Below are 20,284 nucleotides of genomic sequence, written 5' to 3'. Positions count from 1 at the left end.
ACAATCTAAGTATAAGACAAAAGACACCAGACAGACCAGCAGGGGAAATGTGCTTGTTTGAAAATGTAATAAGTGGTTGATGGAGGCTGGCAGCATGGGCCAGAGGCAGGAGTTAACACCTCATTAAGTGAATGAGAGATAAGTAGGTGGGTGTGATGGATTATACAAGCAGCATACTGGACAACATGGTGTTAATGAGCTAATGTAGGCTCAGGTGGCTCTTCCCTATCGCACCTGGCAGGATTGAGGGAGAAGTTTAAGAAGGAGAAATCAGCTCAGTTGATAGGAGTAAAGAGTGTAATTTTTGTCTTTATGGAGAGCAGGTACATGTAATTAACAGTTTTAAGTTGATAGGTTTAGTGTTGGATAATAAACTAACTTGGAAAAGCCATATAGAAACTATTAAAAACAAGTGTAAAGGCAGGAATAATCTGCAAAAGAATTGTTGTGATTAACTGGGGAACAGATAAGAAAATGCTGATAATGCTATATAGAGCATTAATAAGATAAGTCATAGATTAAAGGCTTGACACCAGGTCAGTTCTGTGTTCAGATCGGAGCTTAAAAAAATTAGATTCAATTAGGCTCAAGTGCTAAGAATTGTGTGTGTGATGCATTTCTTACAGCACCTCTATATGTAATGCAGGTAGCTATTAATTTAAGAATGAAAATGTTAAAGCTGACATTTTGAGCTAAAGTTGAGTGAAATAATGCAGATGAGAGTACTAGACAAATATGAGGATTGTTGGGAATTAAGCGGATGGCATGTAGCCCGACACAAACTCAGTCATGCTATAATGGTTAAAATGTGGGTAAAAAGAGTTAAGTGAAAAGGAAATACTGGAAGACATTAAATTATACCTGGAAAATCAGCTCTCCAGGTGTGGAGTTAGAATTATATAATAAAATAGAGGGAAAGAAAGTCATCCTATGGATGGAAAAGTTTGAGTTTATATATGGTAAATATGGTCACCATTGCCAACTATATACTGACAGATCTAAAGATGAAAAATCAGATAAAATAGAAATCACTGTCTGCATCCCTGAATTTGGCATTAAGAAATCGAAAAGAATATTTAATTGTTTATCCATTATGACAGCTGAGCTTATGAGAATAATATTAGCACTAAACTGACCTACCACAGGTATTATCTTTCTGGATTTATCATCAGGTTTATTATCTATTAAAAAGGGGGTACCTTTTTAGAAAGCAGGAGAGATCTAATCAATGATATATTGTTTTTGATAACAAATTTAGTATTCCTAGGCATGAACATAATACTAGCATGGATTCCAGCACATGCTGGGACACCTGGCAAAGAAATAGCAGAGAAAGAAATAAAAAAATGCTTTGAAAAAATGAAGAAATTGATGTAAAAATTCCTTTGAGTTAGCAAGAATTAAAAATTTAGTTTAAAAAGGAATGGCAAAAAAATGTGGACCAAGGAGAAAAAAGGAGGAAGATTCTAAGAAGTATGCCCCAAAATAGAAGATAAGGTGGTACTCCAAGGTTGTGAAATAAAGTGCTCATATTTAAAATGTTAACTAGCCCCTGTGGTTTGAAGAATAATTTATATTTATTGAATAGACACAAAGATGGATTCTGTAACACATGTGAGGTTAAAAAAAACAACAGTTGATCACCTGCTATGAGAACGCAGGGAGTGTTCCCAGGAAAGAAGGGTTCTTTACAAAGAGTGCAGACACTTTAAAGGTGACAGAATATACTACGAGGGGTTCAGTGAGTGTCAGGAAAATGGGGTTACATTTTCTTAAGATAGAGCATGGTAAGAAAGTGTAGTGGCATGAAGGAAGGAATATAGTAGGTGGCGGATATAGACTGAGTAGACAAGTCTGCTTCACCATAAAACAGAAGAAGTTGTTAATGGCAGATGGAGGAGAGAAAACATTCAGCCCTCAGCTTCTGGAGAAACTGCTCAATGAAGACAGGAGCTCCCCAGATGACTGCTATCTCATGGACCCTCCCTAAGTGAAGGGCAGATGCTGACTCACCTTGATAGGGACCATTCCTCTCTCTTACCTGTGAACTCAATTCAGAGCCTTAGCCTGAGTGCTGTCTGAGAGAAGAGAGCCTTAATCCAACTTTGGGATGAGTGATGTGTGTTAATTCCCCTTGGTTTGTTTGTTGACAATCCTGGAAGAGAGACTTTAAAATGACCTGGCTGGAGGGCCAAGTCACAGGAAGAAGCAGACCACCACAGTGCTGGAGCAGCTCTTGGCAGGGGGAATCTGAGGGGGAGAGAGCTACTATGCAGAGCCTGGCTAAAAGGAGGTGCTAGCAGTGAGTCAACCCCTTCCCATGGGGATAGGCTGTGAAGGACTTCAAAAGTGAAGACATGTAATTTATGGGGGAGCCAGTGGAGAGATGCAAAAAGAGGGGTGGCACAGTCAGAGAGAAAGGCTATGGAAATTAACTGTGCAGATGCATTCTGAATGAACATGAGTATGGCAAGATTGCATTTGTGAAGGCCGGAGAGAAGACTGTTGCTGTAATCGAGATGAGAGCTTGGATGAGAATGTTAGTTGTGAGGACAGATAAGAAAGGTTGCATCTTAGAGATGTTTTGCAGAAAGAATTGGCAAGATTTAGACAGCCTGCATGGGAGGACCCAGAGAGAGGTCCAAGTTGAAGAGGACACCCAGGTTACAGGCATGAGTAGTGGTGGAGTCCACAGTGATTGAGGAAAGGAAGTATCAGGGCGGGCTTGTGCTGGAGGAGAAGATTAAAAGCTCTGTTCCAGCCATGCTGAGCTTGAGGAGTGAGGAGATGTCAGAGACCAGATGAAATTTTAGTTTGGACAGGAGACAGCAGAGCGGTAGATCTGTGAGTCATCAATGTAGAGAAGGTAGTTGAATTTGTGTCTGTCAATTAGATTACCCAGAGATACAGTGAGGGAGAAGAGAAGGGGATCAAAAACAGAGCCTTGTAGAACCTCCACGGAAAGTTGGAGATGGGATGGAGGAGGATCCTCCAAAGGACATACTGAAAGAGGGATTATAGCAGTAGAATCACCACCATGGGGAGGACAAGAAGCCAAGGAAGGACAAGATTTGAAGAAGGGGAACATAATCAGTGGTATCAAAAGGCAATGGACAGGTCAAGGAGGAGTTCTGGTTCTGACACTTTGGTGAAAATGCTGTCAGCGGAGTGCCAGGGGCAGAAGCCAGAGTGAAGAGAGACAAGGATGGAACTGAAGAAGAGGAACTCCAGACAGGGACTGCAGACAGCACATTCAATGAGCTGGTAAATGGGGTGGTAGAGCTGTAGTTAGGGTGACCAGATAGCAAGCGTGAAAAAAATCAGGATGAGGGTGGGTGATAGGTGCCTATATAAGACAAAGCCCCGAATATCAGGACTGTCCCTACAAACTTGGGACACCTGGGTCACCCTAGCTGGAGTTGATGAGGCAAGTAGCGTCCAGGGTGAGGTATTTTAAGATGGTAGAGATGCTTTGAGGGGAAAGAGCCAGTGGCAAGTGAAAGGTTAAGGAGGAGGTAATGGAGGGGATGAGAGTGGGCATGAGGGTGATCAGGAGATGGGATGGGATCACTGGGGCAGGTGAAGTGGTTAGAGGAGGAGAGCAGCTAAGAAACATCTGTGTCTGTGATGGAGGAGGAGGAGGAGGAGGAGAAGGAGAGAATTGTGGGGGGAGGGAAGGTACTCCCAGGAGAGAGAAAAGGTCATATCTTATTTTGTCAGTTTTCTCTTGAAAGAGATTGGCAACATCCTGCACAGAGAGTGCAGAGATTGGAGGAAGGAAGGGTTTGCGGAGTGAGTCAAAGGTTCTGGGGTGGGAGGTTTGCTTTTTGCAGGAGTCTGAGCCCCTCTCCCAAGCCCCCTATGTGAGCTGGGATCTGGGGGTCCCTCCCTCCCTGGTTGTGTCTGAGCCCCGCTCCCTGGTCCAGTGTGTGTGCCAAAATCTGGGGGGCCCTGCCCACCTTTGAGGGTAGACCTTACCCCCCCTTTCCCAGCACCTTGTCCCTGTCATGTGAGCCATGTTCCAGGGGGGTGGGCTTGCTTTTCTGAACAGAAATGAACAGAAAGGCCAAGTGCAGGGTATGACAGAGGAGACTGATGTGATACTGGGCCTTTCTGAGCCCCACTCCCTGCCCCCTTCATAGGATCTGAGAGTCACTGCCCCCTGGGGGTGTCTGAGTATTGTTTCTTGCCCCTCTGTGTGTACTGGAAATTGGGGGCCCTGCTAGCAACTACATTGCAAACATCTCAAAGCATAACAATTCTCCCCTTTCCATTATAACACAATGAACAGAAATGGGGAGGAGCACTGAGGAATCACATGGCAATTGTGTGGCCAAGTAGAAAGACCACAGGACTAGGACTATGCCTAGCTCTACCACTGGCCTGCTGGGTGACCTTGCCAAGTCACTTCACCTCTGTGTGCTTCAGTTTCCCCATCTGTAAAATGGGGATAATGATGTAAAGTTCTTTTGCAATCTAGTGATGAAAAGCACTGTGCAAAAGCTCAAGCTTTTGATTCTTACCTACCCCCAGTAACATATCAACTGCAAGCATAGGGGAGAACTACACCTGCCTGAATGACCACTAACTCCTCCCAACAAACATTTCTGGTTTTTGTTTTTGTTTTAAGAAAACTAGGAAATTAAATGGCAAAAAATAGTTAACAGCAAATTCAAGTTGCTGGGGACAGCTTGTGCCCTTCCACAATGTTGAATTCAGCCAAACTCAAACTGCTGAGAAATCAAGAAATATAGAGTTACGGTTAACTCCCATGCAACCTTAACTCTGCCTTCTTTCAGTGATGCCCCACAGCACTCAACACACACACTCTCTGGGATCCCTCTGCCATAATAGCAGGAGCAGGATGAAGAGTCAACAAAATGTGGTAGCAGAAATGGGTATTGCAGGGTGGGACAGGAGCAGAATTTTTTTAAATGTTGTTTTCAGTGTGGAAGGACCCAGTTTCAGCACGCCCCTCCCACCCACCCCCATTTGCACACCACTGCTCTAGCTCAAGAAGGAAACATCTGCCAAGTACCAGGGCCCCTCTATTTTTCCCCATAGTTCACACACTGGGGAAAAGGCAGCTAGGATTGTGAGCCTGAGATTCAATTAAGTTGAAGTAGAGTTGTTTAGCTAGAAAGATGGCAGAACTGAAGGAGGGGATAACTAATTTGTAATGGAAGAAGTCAGCCTCGGCACAGGACTTCTGCCAGAGATGCTCTGCAGCATGAGTGCAGGAAGCAGCTGTTGAGATAAGCCAGGACTGGAAGTTGACAGGGCAGACTTTGTGATGGGGAGGGGAGAGAAGGAGTCGAAGGTGGAGGAGAGTGACACATGGAGAGACTCAACAACCCCATCAGTGGAACTTTGGAAGAAAGGGCAGCAGCAAGGAGAGGGCTGAGAGCAAACAGGAAGTTATTGGTGCTAATAGGGAAGTCACAGAAAGGCCAAGTGACAGGGGATGATGGAGGGGGCTGATGTGATACTGAAAGAGACCAGGTGATGCTCAGAAAGAGGAAACTTAAAAGAAAGATCAGAGAGAGCAGTGCTTGGGGAAGACCAAGTCAAGCAAATGGCCCTTTTGGTGAATGGGGGAGTTAAACTAGGGCTGTAGGTCAAATGAAAAGAGGAGGATGAAGTGTGCAGCTAAGGGATCAGGTGGGTTATCAACATAGCAGTTGAAGTCACTGGTGGAGTGGTGGAGATTGTGAAATCGGACAGGAAGGCTGATGGGGAAGAGTTGGGTGGATAGTAGATGAAGGTAATATGGAGTGAGAGAAGACTGGAGATTTGGACACGGTGCTAATTTGAAAAAGTGGCAAGGGGAAGGAGGGCAGGGCTGGAAGCAGCTGGAACAGGAGAGGAGAAGCCCAACACCCCGCACCGTCCGACAAAGTGCAGGGAGTGTGAAGGAGGGGGCCTCAGGGCAGGCAGCTGCAATGAAAGTGTCAGATGAAGGGATCTTGTCCTCTGAGACCTTTTTAGAGATGGAGCGTGAAGGGGGGAAGGAGCGGGTTGGGGGGGAGTTAGGTGACTGGTGTCAGGAGAGGGGAAGAGATGGTGGGGAAGGGTGTGGGAAGTCGAGAGAGCAGGAATGGAAGTAGAGCTAGGGGTGGGGCAAATATCCCCAAGGGAAGAAAGCAGCAGAGATGGGTCGGGATATGACATCTGGATTTGTGCTCATGGGAGATCAGGATGGAGAGGGGTAATGCATGAGCAGGATCAGAAGGGTGAATGGAGAGGACATGGTGGAGCTAAACTCAACTATGCCTGATCCTCCACTGGAATAAGGTTCCTGAGGGCAGGGCCGCCCAGAGGATTCCGGGGGCCCCGGGTCTTCAGCAGCGGGGGGCCCTTCCGTTCCGGGACCCGCCGCCGAAGTGCCCCGAAGACCCGTGGCGGGGGCCCCCCGCCACCGAATTACCGCCGAAGCGGGACCCGCCGCTGAAGTGCAGCCCGGTCTTCAGCGGTAATTCAGCGGTGGGGGAGGTCCCCGCCGCGGGTCTTCGGGGCACTTCGGCGGCGGGTCCCGGAACGGAAGGGGCCCCCCGCCGCCGAATTACCGCCGAAGACCGGGCTGCGCTTCGGCGGCGGCCCCCGCTTCCGCCCCGCTCTGCCCCCAACCTCTGTACCCCCGGCTCCCTCCTCACCCGGAGTCTCAGCGCCTCGCCGGAACAGCCGCAGCGTGTGGCCGGCGGGGCCTGAGCTCCGTCCCGCTCAGAGCTGCGTGGGGAGGGGGCGGGGCTGGGAGCTCCACGCCGAGCGGAGGGAGCCGAGCTCAGCCCAGAGCTCCCAGCCCCGCCCCCCGACGACGCGGCTCGGAGCGGGGCGGGGCTCAGGGGCCCCGGCGGAGACTCGGCGTTTGATGCGCTGAGGCTCCAGGAGAGGGGCGGAGATGGGAGCCCCCGCTGTTCTCTTGGGGGCCCCTGCGGAGCCCGGGGCAAATTGCCCCCTTTGCCCCCCCCTCTTGGCGGCCCTGCCTGAGGGACCAAATACCAGTGAGGTGAGTTAGGGCTGCAGAGTGACTTGTGCCAGAGCCAGCTGCTGTGAATCAGAGAGCCACAACTGGCTCCATTTACTGCCCCCATTCCATCCAAGCAGAGTTCAGACAGGGTGGAGAATCAGGGCCCAAGGCTCATCTTTCGTAGTCTGCTGTTCTAACCACTTACATGATACCCCTTGCAATGTAAATAGCGTACAGCATGCTAGGGCTACTAATTTCATAGGCCTTAATTTTGGGTGCTCAAATTGAGACACCATGTACCCAATCTTTTTCAGATATTCTGAGGACCTGCAGCTCCCCTGACTTCAGCTGAAACTGGGGGTGCCCAACACTTAGGGGGAAAAAAAAATCAGACCTTGCATGTCTCAGATTTAACACCCAAAAATGGTAGCACCCAAAATTATTGACCCTTTCTTATATTTCTGGCCTAATGTTTTTGAACCAGACCACTGACCATGAGAGATGCATACATTTACTTCGATAAATAAACTTGCACTCTTTGTGCTTCTCTGTTGAAGAGAGCCCCATAAACAATATAAGGATCGCTGTAGCTTTTTCACCACTGATGCTACCTGATTTTTCAGGGTTAGAAATTAGTTAAATGGGTCTCTGAGGTCACAGCATCTTCATGAGTGGCAGGTAGGTAGAAAAGCATTCACCTCCTATCTAGGTATTTACATGCACCCATCTCCATAGAATCTAAGCATGTCACAAACATTAATGCATTTATCCTCAACACCCCTGTGCAGTAAGTAAACATCATTATCCCCACTTTTACACATGGGGAACTGAGACATAGAGATACCCAGAGACTTGTCCAAGCTGACACATGGAGTCTGTGGTGGAGGGTGGACTTGAACTGCAATAGCCTCCATCTCAAGCTAATGTCTTAACCACAAGACCCTCCTTTCTCTTTTTGTTAAAAGTGGAAGACAGTATCTAAGCCACGTCTCTGACACACTTTCCCCTGTTTATGCCAACTCTGTCCACATATCTATTCAAGTGACACCATCATAGGACCTAATCACATCAGCCATGCCATCAGGGGCTCGTTCACCTGCACATCTACCAACGTGATATATGCCATCATGTGCCCAGCAATGCCCCTCTGCCATATACATTGGCCAAATCGGACAGTCTCTACGCAAAAGAATAGACAGACACAAATCTGACATCAGGAATCATAATATTCAAAAACCAGTGGGAGAACACTTTGACCTCTCTAACCACTCAGTGACAGACTTGAAGGTGGCAATTTTACAACAAAAAAAACTTCAAAAACAGACTCCAAAGAGAGACTGCTGAACTTGAATTAATATGCAAATTAGATACAATTAACTTAGGTTTGAACAGAGACTGGGAATGGTTGGGCCATTACACTAATTGAATCTATTTCCCCATGTTAAGTATCCTCACACCTTCTATGGGTCATCTCGATTATCACTGCAAAAGTTTTTTTTCTCCTGCTGATGATAGCTCAACTCAATTGATTGGCCTCTTACAGTTGGTATGGCTACTTCCACCTTTTCATGTTCTGTGTGTATAAATATATCTTCTTGCTGTATGTTCCAGTCTATGCATCTGATGAAGTGGGGTGTAGCCCATGAAAGCTTATGCTCAAATAAATTTGTTAGTCTCTAAGGTGCCACAATGTCCTTTTCCCCTTCTGACCATCACTGCTGGACCCACTAGGCAGGACTTTGGGGGGTTGGAGTTAGCTTTTACTACTCTGTGGGTCCTGTTGATTGGAACAGTAAGACCCTAGGTGGGCTGATCATAAGTTAGGTACAGGGAGGGGTTGCTCTACCCCAGGAAGAGAGAAATTGAAAAAGTGGGGCTCTATCCATTGCCTGGAGGAACATGGTACTTTCATGCTACTAGGGTGGTCTGTACTCTGTTCCAGTGTGAATCCTGACTGAAGCCCAGTAATTGCCCCAGAGTATCAGAACTATGGTCCATCTAGTCTAGCAAGCTCTGTGGCAGTGACCAGTAAAATACAAGAAACTCAGCAGTAGATATTTATGGAATAGCGTGCCCATAGGGCAAAGGTTTTTGTTTTTTGGGTTGGTTTTTTTTTTAATTTTTTTCACTTACTGATCAGCTTAGGCCCTGAAGCATGAGGGTTTATATCCTTTTATGACAAAAGAAAGAAAAAAGTTATTCTATTTAATAGGAACATCCACAATTACATTACCCATATAAATGTCTAATCCTTTTTTGAGTCCTACTAATCTCTTAGGCTTAATGTTATCTTAAGGGAATGAGTTAATTATGCACTGCATAAAAATGTATGTCCCTTCATTGATTTTAAATGTTGTTACCTTTCAATTTCATTGACTGTCCCCTTGTCTTTTTAGTATGGGAGGGTAAATAAGAGTCTCAAATTTATCTCCTCTCTGTCATTCATTATTTTGCATACATCTATCATGTCTACTTTAGAAAAGGTATGAATAAGAGGAAAGAAGTCCAGACTTTTTGGCCTTTCTTCACACAGATGGATATTATTGGAGGTTTGGAAAGCCACTACCTGTATCTGAAAACCCTCTATTTGTGCTATACTCTTTCTGAAATAGCATGATCAGAATTGAGCACACTATTCCAGGTGATTCTGTGCCAATTTCTATAATGGCATTACACCAGTTCCAGTATTTTCCTAAACAAAATTCTTTATGTATACTAACATTATTTGTTTTTTGACCACTGCATATTGAGGAAGTTTAAATTATTGAGTAGTTTAAATTATCCCTTCCAACATGCATTGCCTGTGTTTGTCAATAATGGATTTCATCTGCCATTGTGCTATCCATTCACAGGGTCCCTCTGCAGTTCCTCACAGTCTTCTGTAGATTTGACTAATCTCAACAATTGTCAGATACAGATGTTGCCACCTCACTGTTAATTCCTTTTCCCAATCATTAATAAATATATTAAACACTGGCCCATGTATGGAACTGTGAGGCACCTCACTGCAGAAAACTAGTCACTTATTCCCATTCTGTTTCCTGTGTCTTAGTTTCTGATCTACTACCAGACTTTGCCTCTCACCCCATAGCTACTTAGTTTCTTTAATAGCCTCGTCAGGGGATTTGTCAAAGACTTTCTAAAATTCAATATAAATTTCTCACCTCACCAACATTAAGTTATCTACTATGCTAGCTTCCTTAAAGTAGTGGTGCTAAAGGCTAGTTCTTACCTGAAGTTAGAGAACCGGTATGGGGCATAATATAGAAACAACAGAGGACTGGATTCAATACAAACCTTCCTCTGGCTCCCACACAAGCTTGATTACATTAATATTTTTTGCAGGGCTTGTACAGAAAGCCAAACACCCTTTTCAGCGAACCTAGCTGTAAACTGATCACAAGCCAAAGAGGAGTCCTCTCTCTGCAGCTATCTGAACCATTAGAGAGGCATATGTTGTGCATGCCTTTATTTTTCTGGTTTTAATCTGCAGTGTGCTGACAGCTTCAGAAAGATCCCTCTTAATGGACTTTAGTAGCAATGCAGCACTAAACTTATATAGCACCTGCCATGCCAAGGCATCCCAGCGGACTTTCCAAATAATAGAGTTTAAAGCTTCTGCTTTCAGGTGCCAAAGGCAAAGCTCAAGAGGACAAAATTAAGTTTGGATTTTAAAACACTGACAGGCTTGGCATTATTAATTTCAAGAGGGGAATTTATCGCTGCTAGAGAGGATTGTGAGGGAGAAGCCAAGGGGAGGATTAGCACAGAAAGCACTGAATCAACTTGTAACCATATACACTGATTGGAATCATTCACACCCCGGTGACAAACTCTCAACATTCAGTTATTGCTTGTTTACAAACAGTTTAGCCTGACAGAGTTAAAACAAATCCCCCACAAAAGAGGGCAGTAAGTAGTGCTTTGCATGCACTAGAACACCACTTGAAGATTTCAGATAACCCTTTCTTAAAAGGATCTCAAAGCACTTTATAAACACTCATGAGTTAGTCTCTCTTTGCCCCCACCCCCAGGAAGGAAAAGTATTATTATACCCATTCCACAGATTGCAAAAGTGAGGCACAGAGCAGTCAAGAGGTTTGTCCAAACAAATCAGTGGCCGTACTAGTAGAAACTCAGGAGTTCTGGTTCAGACTATCCTCTTCTAATCATTAGACAACAAAGTCTTCCTAAAAGCCAAGACATGATAAGCCTGATTTTCAGATTCATGTAGGCCCCAGGCCTGAACACACATACAGAGGTATTTAATGAGAGTGTTCACTGCAATAAAGCTAAGCCTATGCTTACGTGTTTTGAGATAGTGTAAATCAAAAATAAGTCATTTGAGTTACACAATTTAAAAACAGTCTAAGCGGAAGGAGAGTTAATTTCATTTTTTCAGTTGTAGATAAAGTCTGGAAGACAATGAATGCCATCTGAACAGAGGATGCCAGAGCTTGCTGAAATTTCAGGAGTAAGAGATTTTACCTTTGATAATGACAAGAAAATTTGTTACTCACCTATACAGAAGCAGCTGATGAAAACTACTTCTGGGAGATTACATCTGCACCATTCAAGACAGCTCCCACTCTTTACATACAGCCGTTGGAAATATGGCAAGCAATTCCTGAACACTGCAACTTTTACATACCTTTCTGTTCAATATCTTTCAAGGTTAAATGATTCTCCAGTTGGCCACAGGTATCATTTCAGACCCAAAGTTAATTATAGATTGAATAAGTCAGTGAGCAGCAATTAGTGCATGAGGCTGCAAGTTCCTAATTTGTCCCAGCTGAAAGCAATGGAAATTATGAAGAATTTTTTTCTGGGAATTAAGGCAGTTTTCCCTTCGCCATTTCAAGATTATCATGCTTGCTTTTAAAACCCTTCCCAGACTTGTTTCATTCTGTCTCACAGCGCTTGTCTCTTTCTACTGTCCCTCTGCTCATATTCTACCTGCCTCTTTGGCGTCACACCACACAAGCTCTTCTACAGCTCTTGCCATTACATACCAGACTCTATTTCTGCACCTCTTTGATTTTCCATCTACTTTCAAATCTTATCTAAAGACATCTCTTTTCTTCACCTGCTCATCTCTCTTACTTCTTCTCACTCTCCTTTTAGAGGAATGTATTATTTAATTCTCTGTTAAGCATTTTGGAGTAGCTTATGTGAACAACAACGTAAAGCAAATAAAGTTGTTGGAAGTCAGTGCTGTCACTGAGCAGAAACAACACAGAGGCTAAGTCAACAGGGCTTTTCCCCCAAAGGAGAATGTTTATAACCAGAATCAAACAGATTTACATAAACCAACCCTCCCCCCAAACAAACAACAGTCCTATCTTGGGATTTAACTTAGTCCTATGCCCCACTTACAGACCCCACCCTTTCCCAAGAGTCATTCCCTGGCTTTCTCAGTCTCTAGAGCAGCCAATGTACAGTCCTTTGGCACCTATGCAAGAGAAGAAAGAGGCTGAGCTGAGGTTGATCCCTTGTTGATTCAGGACCAGGTAGTGCTCCTGCACCCTGTCCATTGTAATTAATTGCATCATGTTGTTGTGGCTTCCTTCTGGCTGCAGAAGTAACACCTGATTCTGTGGAATTCAAAATGCTAATGCTACCAAGTTCTGCAGAAGTTCTGTGGTGGCAGAAGAATGTTCCTGGGCATGTCAGACACTATTTACTGAAGATCCAATTCTGATATCCTTATTCTGTGAGAATGTAGAACTGAAGTCAGTGGGGTTATTTGTTCAGTAAGGTACTGCCCAGTATGAATAAAGGTGGCAGAGTCAGACTGCAAGTGGGAATTATTAATTCATTTGCATCTCTTGTTCCCTCTAGCATTTTGGTATGATAGTGATGAGGGGACATGTGTATTATAGGTGCCCAAGCAGTACTGAGGCTTGGCAACAAGGATGGGTCTCTGTGAGTGGCAGAGCTCATGCCATCCTGCAAGGAGCTGAAGAAGGAGCAAGAAAGGACAATGATGAAGGTCAAGAATTCTGCACTCTGCCTTTTCCTATCATCACTTCCAAAGCAGGTGCAAATAGCCAGGGAGAACAGCTGAGGACTGTCCTCAGTAACAAGGGAAGTTAGCCTGTGGCGGATCATTGACACCTCCAGTGAACTGGGAGGTCAGACAGCAGCAGGAATGAAGTAGACTTGCAGGCGCTGCATGGGATTGACATGTCTTGTGGACTGGCTCCTCCTGAGAGACACTGCCATCTGTCTGTTCATGCAGCCTGGGGCCTGGAAAGTAGCCTTCATACCTTAGGAGTTTGGGGGTGGGATTTATGCTGAGAGAGTTTCCTGGGAAGATATGGAATCCAGAGTTCCATGTGAAGTGAGGATAAAGGGTGTTTCAGCAGAGAGGGAGGATGCAGGGAGGTTGGATAAGGATATGCTTTGCCCAGGAGGGGGATTTTAGTAGTTTCACACATATCAGAATACATAAGATTTATGCATGTCTTGTTATAAATATCCATAGTGGCCTTTTAGTAACACTGATGCATTCATCCGCCTATTTCTCCATCTATGGCTGTGGCTGTCACATGTTGTATAATTTCTACCATTTAATCATAGGTAGAGCGCCATGAAATTATTATATTTCTTTTTACATTTTCATTTTAGAGGAATTTTGTGCTATTTAGTTTTATCCATTTTATCTCCATGAGTCCTGCCCCAGGAGGTAGGAGGTCCTATGGTTAGGTTTGCAGAGAGATCCTGCCCTGTACTCACCTCCACACTGGTGGCTCCTGTTCTGCAGGGCTGGACCCAGCTGTCCCTTTCTGGGTGTTGTGACCTGACATGCAGGATCACAGTGCCACTCACGTTTGGCTGGACTGCTCCTCTATCATGATGACAAAGGGGCAGCAGGCCCAAATTTGAGTGAGTGGTGCACCTGGTACATTATGAACAGGGCCCTAGGCACACGGCTTCCCACAGCTGTGCACCATGGTCCTGCTGCCCACATCATAGCCCCAACTCCCATATGGGAAGGAGAATAAGTTACATGGGTATAAGCCACCTATATCCAGTACAAATATTTCAGTTAAAAAACAATCCCATTCCTAACCAAAATAGTTATACCATTAACATTCTTAAGGGTAAACCATGCCTAAGCTATACTGCTATAAGCACCTTTATACTGGTAAACCCATGTCTATACTAGGTGGATTATACCGATTCAGCTATACTAGTATAGATAAAGCAGTGCAATTTTCTAGGGTAGAGAAGGTCTAAAAAATCCAGCAGGCGGACCCGCAACACTCTTCTCTTGCTACACAGAGTCCCTTTTTGGGGGTGTACTACTACTACTGTTACTAGGTGTCATTAAGACTTTATGCATGGACAGTTCACATCTTTGGGCTATTGTTTCAGGCTGTCTTCAGATGCAGGCAGCCGCTGCTGTGCTGGATAATACATTTACACACACTTCATTGCAAGTATTAGGGCTAAAAACTGACTTTTTTTAAATGAAAGGTGAGATTCTGATGTCATCCCATGACTGCAGATACGGGGGCCTGATGCATAGGCCTGTAAGCCCACACCCACAAAGGTAGTTCGGTGCCTCCATCTTTAGGCACCACTATAATCCACAGCACCCCTCCTCAGCCACTGCCCAACTCGGTAAGGGCTTAAACTCACTTGGCAGCTAAATTGTTACTGTAAAATATCTAGGTGCCTAAGCTTCTGCCTCTGAACATGCACAGTGCTACCTCAGTCAAAACATCTGGACACTAAGCCCCAGCACGATCTTCCAACCAGGAAAGATAGGCTGGGCAATGTCTAGCTCCCCTGCAAGGCCCAATCCAGTAGGCATGCCCAATCCTTGGGCCAGAGAGTGAGACTGATTCTGTAGCCTGGTGGTTAGGGCACCCACCTGGTAGGTAGAGGGCACAGGGCCTAGCCAAAGTTGGACAAACTTCAACAGGATAGATTGAGGGCACACTCTATAAGAATAGCCTTTAGCTCAGTGGTTAGCGCAGACTTCCCACAGGTGGGAAATCCCTCTGTGAATTCTTTCTCCCCCTCAGGCAGAATGGGAATTGAACGTGGGTCTCACACATCCTGGATGAGTGCTCTAACCACTGGCCTGGAAATTATAAGGGTAGCAGAAGCTTCTCCTCGTGCATTTCTTGCAAGAAATGGCTTAGGCACCTAAGCTGCCTGTTTCCAGGAGTGGGGTACTTGGTGTAGATTGTTCACAGAGATAGGGCTTAGGACACACCTTCACCAAGGTCACTAATGCTCTCCTGCTGGGCCTCTTCTCTGTTACCCTCTTGCTCTATCTTTATTATTATTATGGTAGCACCTAGAGGCCCAACCATGATGGGAGTTCCCTTGTGCTAGGTGCTGTACAAACACATAGGAAGAAACAGTTCCACCCCAAAAAGCTACAAAAATGGACAAGATGGGCAGAGTAAGAGGGGAAACAGAGTCACAGCATTTGCTCAAGATCACATATAGAGCCATAACTCTCTAGCAATTGCTTCTGACACATTTGGTCAGCCTCTCCTTCTGGAGTCTCTCTCTTTGGACATTCATGTCTCCGTACTCACCTGGGCCTACTCTTAAAATCTATCCTTCAGCATCTTCAGGCTGTGCTGCAATAGTTCCTCATCCTCCCTTCCATCTCCATGCCCCCAGGATTCAGTTCTTAGTCTTCTACTCTTCTCTTTCTGTTCTTTGTCACTGGGAAACCTCATTGACTCTCATGGCTTCTGTTACCAACTCTGTACTGATGAATCTGAAATCCTCGTTTACTCCTCACATTCCCCGCTATTATTTCTCAATATTCCAATTCCATCACATTGTAGATGTCCTACTGCCTGTGCAAACTCAATATACTGAAATCCTAATCCTTTAATCCCAAACCCTCCTCTCTCTTTCTCTGCAGATGATTCCATTGTCTTTCCCATCACCCAGGTTTGCAGCTTTGCTGTTATTGTTGACTCCTCTTTCCCCTTCTACCACCAAATCCTCTACTGCATTTCTAGAATTAATCCTTTCCTATCCATCCTTACAGTCAAAACCTTGTCGTTAAGTTGGTCATCTTTCACTGCAACCAACTCATTCTGGTCTCCTGGTTTCTACCCCTCCCCTCCGGTCCAGCTAGAAAGCTGCTGTACAAATCATTTTCCTTTCCTGCAGCTCAGATTCTGTCACTCCCTTATTTGAATGCCTTCACTGGCTTCCCCTCATCCTCTGCATCATATTCTAACTCCTGGTCCTCACCTTCTGGACCCTGCATAACTCCACTCTTGCTTATGTTGATGCTCTTATTTCTTCTTACTGCCTCCCTTGCTCCCTGTGTTCTCTGCAAGCCATCTGTATAATGGCCACCAAGAACATTTTATGTCTGTACTGTATTGTTCACTAGTTTGTAAGCCCCTTGGAACAGGAATATATCTTCCTCTATGTATTTTTTAGGGTTGAGCACCATTTAACACTCAATAAATAATAACGAAGGGATATTGTTAAGCAGTACCCTTCAATCAGCAACTGAGTCAATGTTTCTCTGATAAATAGTTCTAAAAATCAAGCAGTCAGTATGTAGATGTTTCCACTTAATCGCCTAGCATAAAGTGAAACCATCGACATGGATGCAGCAGGAGAAATATTGCTGTGGGTAGGATTTTAAACAACTTTAAACTTGTCTTGTAGCAACATCATGCTAATATAAAACAGCTGCTCTACATGATCTCAATTTTCAGCTGCAACCTCTAATTTTCAGGCTTGAACCTGCTATAAAAGTAACTGGTGCTGCTTAGGAAATTAGCCAGGCTGCAAGTACCCCTTGTGAAATATTACTTTTGATCTTGCTTCAGGCGTAGGGACACCACAAATGGCAAGACAGGGTTTCTCTCAGCTGACGTTACTGCCATAACACTGAAAAAAACAAAAACCTTGAATAAGTTATGGAGAAAGAAATTTAAGCTCATATTTCACATCTTCTCAGGACATGACATCATTAGATTCCAGGAACATTTTTTTATGCAGCTAAGCAATTAGACCCAACTGACAGCACAGTTTTGGTAACTCTCATCTCAGGTATGCTTACAAACACCAGGTCAAAAGTCAGAGAATTGATAGAGGGATGGAAATAATATTTGGCCACGTATTCCCTCAACCCTTCCATCTTCAAAGAAGCTGAGGGAAGAGAAAAATCAACATGTTCAAACTGACAGTAACAGGGAGGCAACTATAATCTGAATCTTAGATCTTAGAACCTAAAGTGGCACACATTTATTCAAAATCACACAATTTAAGATTTATTATTATTATTTGTATTACCATAATGGTTAGTAGCTCGTCATGGGCAAGGACCCTGTTGTGCTAGGCATGTGGTACAAACACAAACCAAAAAAAAAAAAGGGGGGGGGAAAACACCTCTAAATTATTTCCTCCGTTATTGGATTATATCCTTCTGGCATTAAATTTCTTTCTCTTTGGAAAAACAGTTTAAGTATTTTTAAATCCTTTAATTTGCATATAAAAAACAAGAGAGAGACTTGGGGATTCCATTTTTTATTAAGCAATACTGAATGATCTGTTAACTGCTGAATCAGAATTTCGCCTCCTGCCTTTAGTACTTCTGCTTCAATTCTGTCAGCCCCAGGATCTTTCCTCTGTTTGAGGCCCTTGATAGTTGGTTTAATTTCATCAGGTGTTATTGGTCCCTCTTCTACTTCTAATTTAACATTGGCATTTTTCTTGAACATGTGCATGATTGTCAGCTTTGAACAGTTTAATATGGAATGGAAACGTTGTTTCAGTCATCTGACTTGTTCTTCATGGGTTTTCAACATCTGTCCATGAGAGTCCCTGATGGGCATCACCTGTGATGGTCAGGTTCTTCCTGAGAAGTCGTTCACTATTCTATAGAGCTGCTAGAACTCTCCCCCTCTTCTGCTTCTTCTGTCTCTGCAACAAAATCTGGGTTAAAGAACAAGTGCCACAAGACTGGAAAGATGGTATCATCGTGGCATTGCAAAAAACAGGTGATCTTACTCAGGGCATGAACTGGAGTGGTATTGTACTGCTATCAATTCTGGGCTAAGTACTGGCTATGGTTATGCTGAATAGAATGAAGAAGATAGTGGTTGAAATATTAGGAGAAGAACAGGATAGACTGTGTTCAGGTAGATCATGCTGTAAACAGACAGTTGCTCTTTGACAGATCATCAAAAAAGCTACTGCTTGGCAAAAAAAATCCATTACAATCAACTTTAAGAAAGCATTCGATAGTGTCCCCCGAGAGACCCTGTGGAATATTGCTAGAAGCTATGGGATACCAGATAAGCTGATCAACATAACATTAAGTTTACATGATGGAAGTGGATGCACAGTAAGTCTAGATACAGGCCTGGTGAATGGTTCAATATCCGGATTGAAGCTAGACAAGGGTATGTGTTATCACCAATCCCTCTTTGCATTAAAAATAGACTGGGTGGTGAAGCAGGCAACAAAAGGCATAACGGATGGTATGAAATGGGTTAGTGGAGATGAGTTATAAGATCTTTACTCTGCTGACTATGTTGCTTTTCTAAGTATGACATGAAAAGGAATGATTGCTCTCATATTGGAGGAAGAACAGGAATAAGCAAAAATTGGATTGAGAGTAAATACAGAGAAAACCAAGATGATGAAGGTAGGAAACTGGACAACAGATGAAAAAGTGTACATGGATGGAAAAGAAATTGAACAGGTAGAACAGTTCTGTGCCCTGGGGAGTGTGATGACATCTGATGTGGCTAAGATAAAGATATTCATGCGAGGTTATGGAAAAAAAACACCACTTTTGGAAGGATGAACAACATCTGGCCAAACAGAGATCTCCACGCCAAACTAAAGGTCGGATTATACCATGCAATTGTACTGAGCACGTTACAGTATGGAGCAGAGACTTGGCCGATGACAGCAGCTAACAAAAAGCAATTGGAGGCTGCCCATCACAGATGGCTGAGGAAGATACTACACATTTCAAGGAAAGATAAAACAACAAATGTGAGAGTGAAGGAGCTGACAGAGCAGGACATGTTAGAAAATATCATCAAAGAAAGAAGGCTCATGTGGCTGGGATGTGTGCACCCTATGGAACATGGGAGATGTGCTAAGCAAGTATTGAATTGGGTACCCCAGGGAGGAAAAAGAAAGCAAGGAAGAACTGGGAGAAAACAGCGGCACAGGATATTGAGTATGCTGGTATCACCTGGGAAAAGATATCACAACTAATGAACAATCATAATCAGTGGAGGAACTGGACTGCCTCATGTGTCAGCAGCACAGGAGGAACTAAGGTCTAAGGTAGGGTAATGCTGACTGGGGGTGGAAGGAGATGGTGCTAGTGACTGATTGGAAGAGTTGAGCACCCAAGGTAAAGGCAGGGGCTTTGAGAGACAGCATGGACCGTTGGATAAGGTACTAAATTAGGAGCTCAGCAATAGGGGTTTTATTCCCAGAGCTACCAATGCCTTGTGTGACCTTGAGTACTTCACTTTCTGTGGCTATTTCCCTGACTGTATAATGATATTTATCTTCCTTTGTAAAGTGCATTGAGATCTTCTGCTGAACAGAGTTATGTAAAAGCTTCACCCAGCCAGTCATTCATTGTCAGGAAACGCCCAGCACAATGGTCCTTATTATCCATTCATAAACCTGACAGTTTATAATAGTGATAAAAGTTCCAGCTTATATAAAACATCTGCAGATTTAATTTTCAGTGGATGATTTCAATATTAGTCACTATCAAATCTGTGTAGGGTTTCTATTTGCCTCCCTCTTCCCCACCCACTTTTATAAATTATGCCTAATCCATTGGTTTTTTAATGTTTTATCTGGCCTTCTTAAATTGCTTATTTTATAATGCAACATTCAAAATGCCCTGGATGAATGATGGGGAGGGCATAATAAATAAAACTATTATTCATAATATTTATGATGGCCTCCAGGTTATTTGTTTCTTAGCCATTAATGACTGGCAGTGTTAAGAGCTCTGGACCCTAAGTTCCTCCAGCTAGCCAATAGCTGTCAGGAAATGTCATTCCCATAGTCATAATATAATAAAATATTAAATAATAATAATTGCACATTTATAGCACCTTTCCAACAAAGATCGAAGTGCCTTACAAACATTAATTATACCTCAAAGCCCTCGCTTAATATAAGTCAGTAGAATCATAGAATCACAGGGTTGGAAGGGACCTCAGGGACCGATCCCCAACTAAATCATCCCAGCCAGGGCTTTGTCAAGCCTGATCTTAAAAACCTCTAAGGAAGGAGATTCCACCACCTCCCTAGGTAACTCATTCCAGT

The 20,284-nt window shown here is 44.0% G+C and overlaps 1 long non-coding RNA gene across 2 annotated transcripts in view; it reads right to left on the bottom strand.

The window, feature by feature from the left end:
• The window catches only part of LOC120401515, a 36,032-nt gene extending 24,409 nt beyond the window's left edge, over positions 1-11,623 (bottom strand). For both annotated transcript variants that reach the window (XR_005596502.1, XR_005596501.1), the window contains exon 1: positions 11,488-11,623. This is a non-coding gene — a long non-coding RNA (uncharacterized LOC120401515). The remainder of the gene's footprint in view (positions 1-11,487) is intronic.
• Positions 11,624-20,284: the final 8,661 nt, after the last annotated feature.

Source organism: Mauremys reevesii, linkage group 3 (genome assembly GCF_016161935.1).
Source record: "Mauremys reevesii isolate NIE-2019 linkage group 3, ASM1616193v1, whole genome shotgun sequence".
Classification (NCBI taxonomy): Eukaryota; Metazoa; Chordata; order Testudines; family Geoemydidae; genus Mauremys; species Mauremys reevesii.
This window is presented reverse-complemented; position numbering and strand designations above follow the sequence as displayed.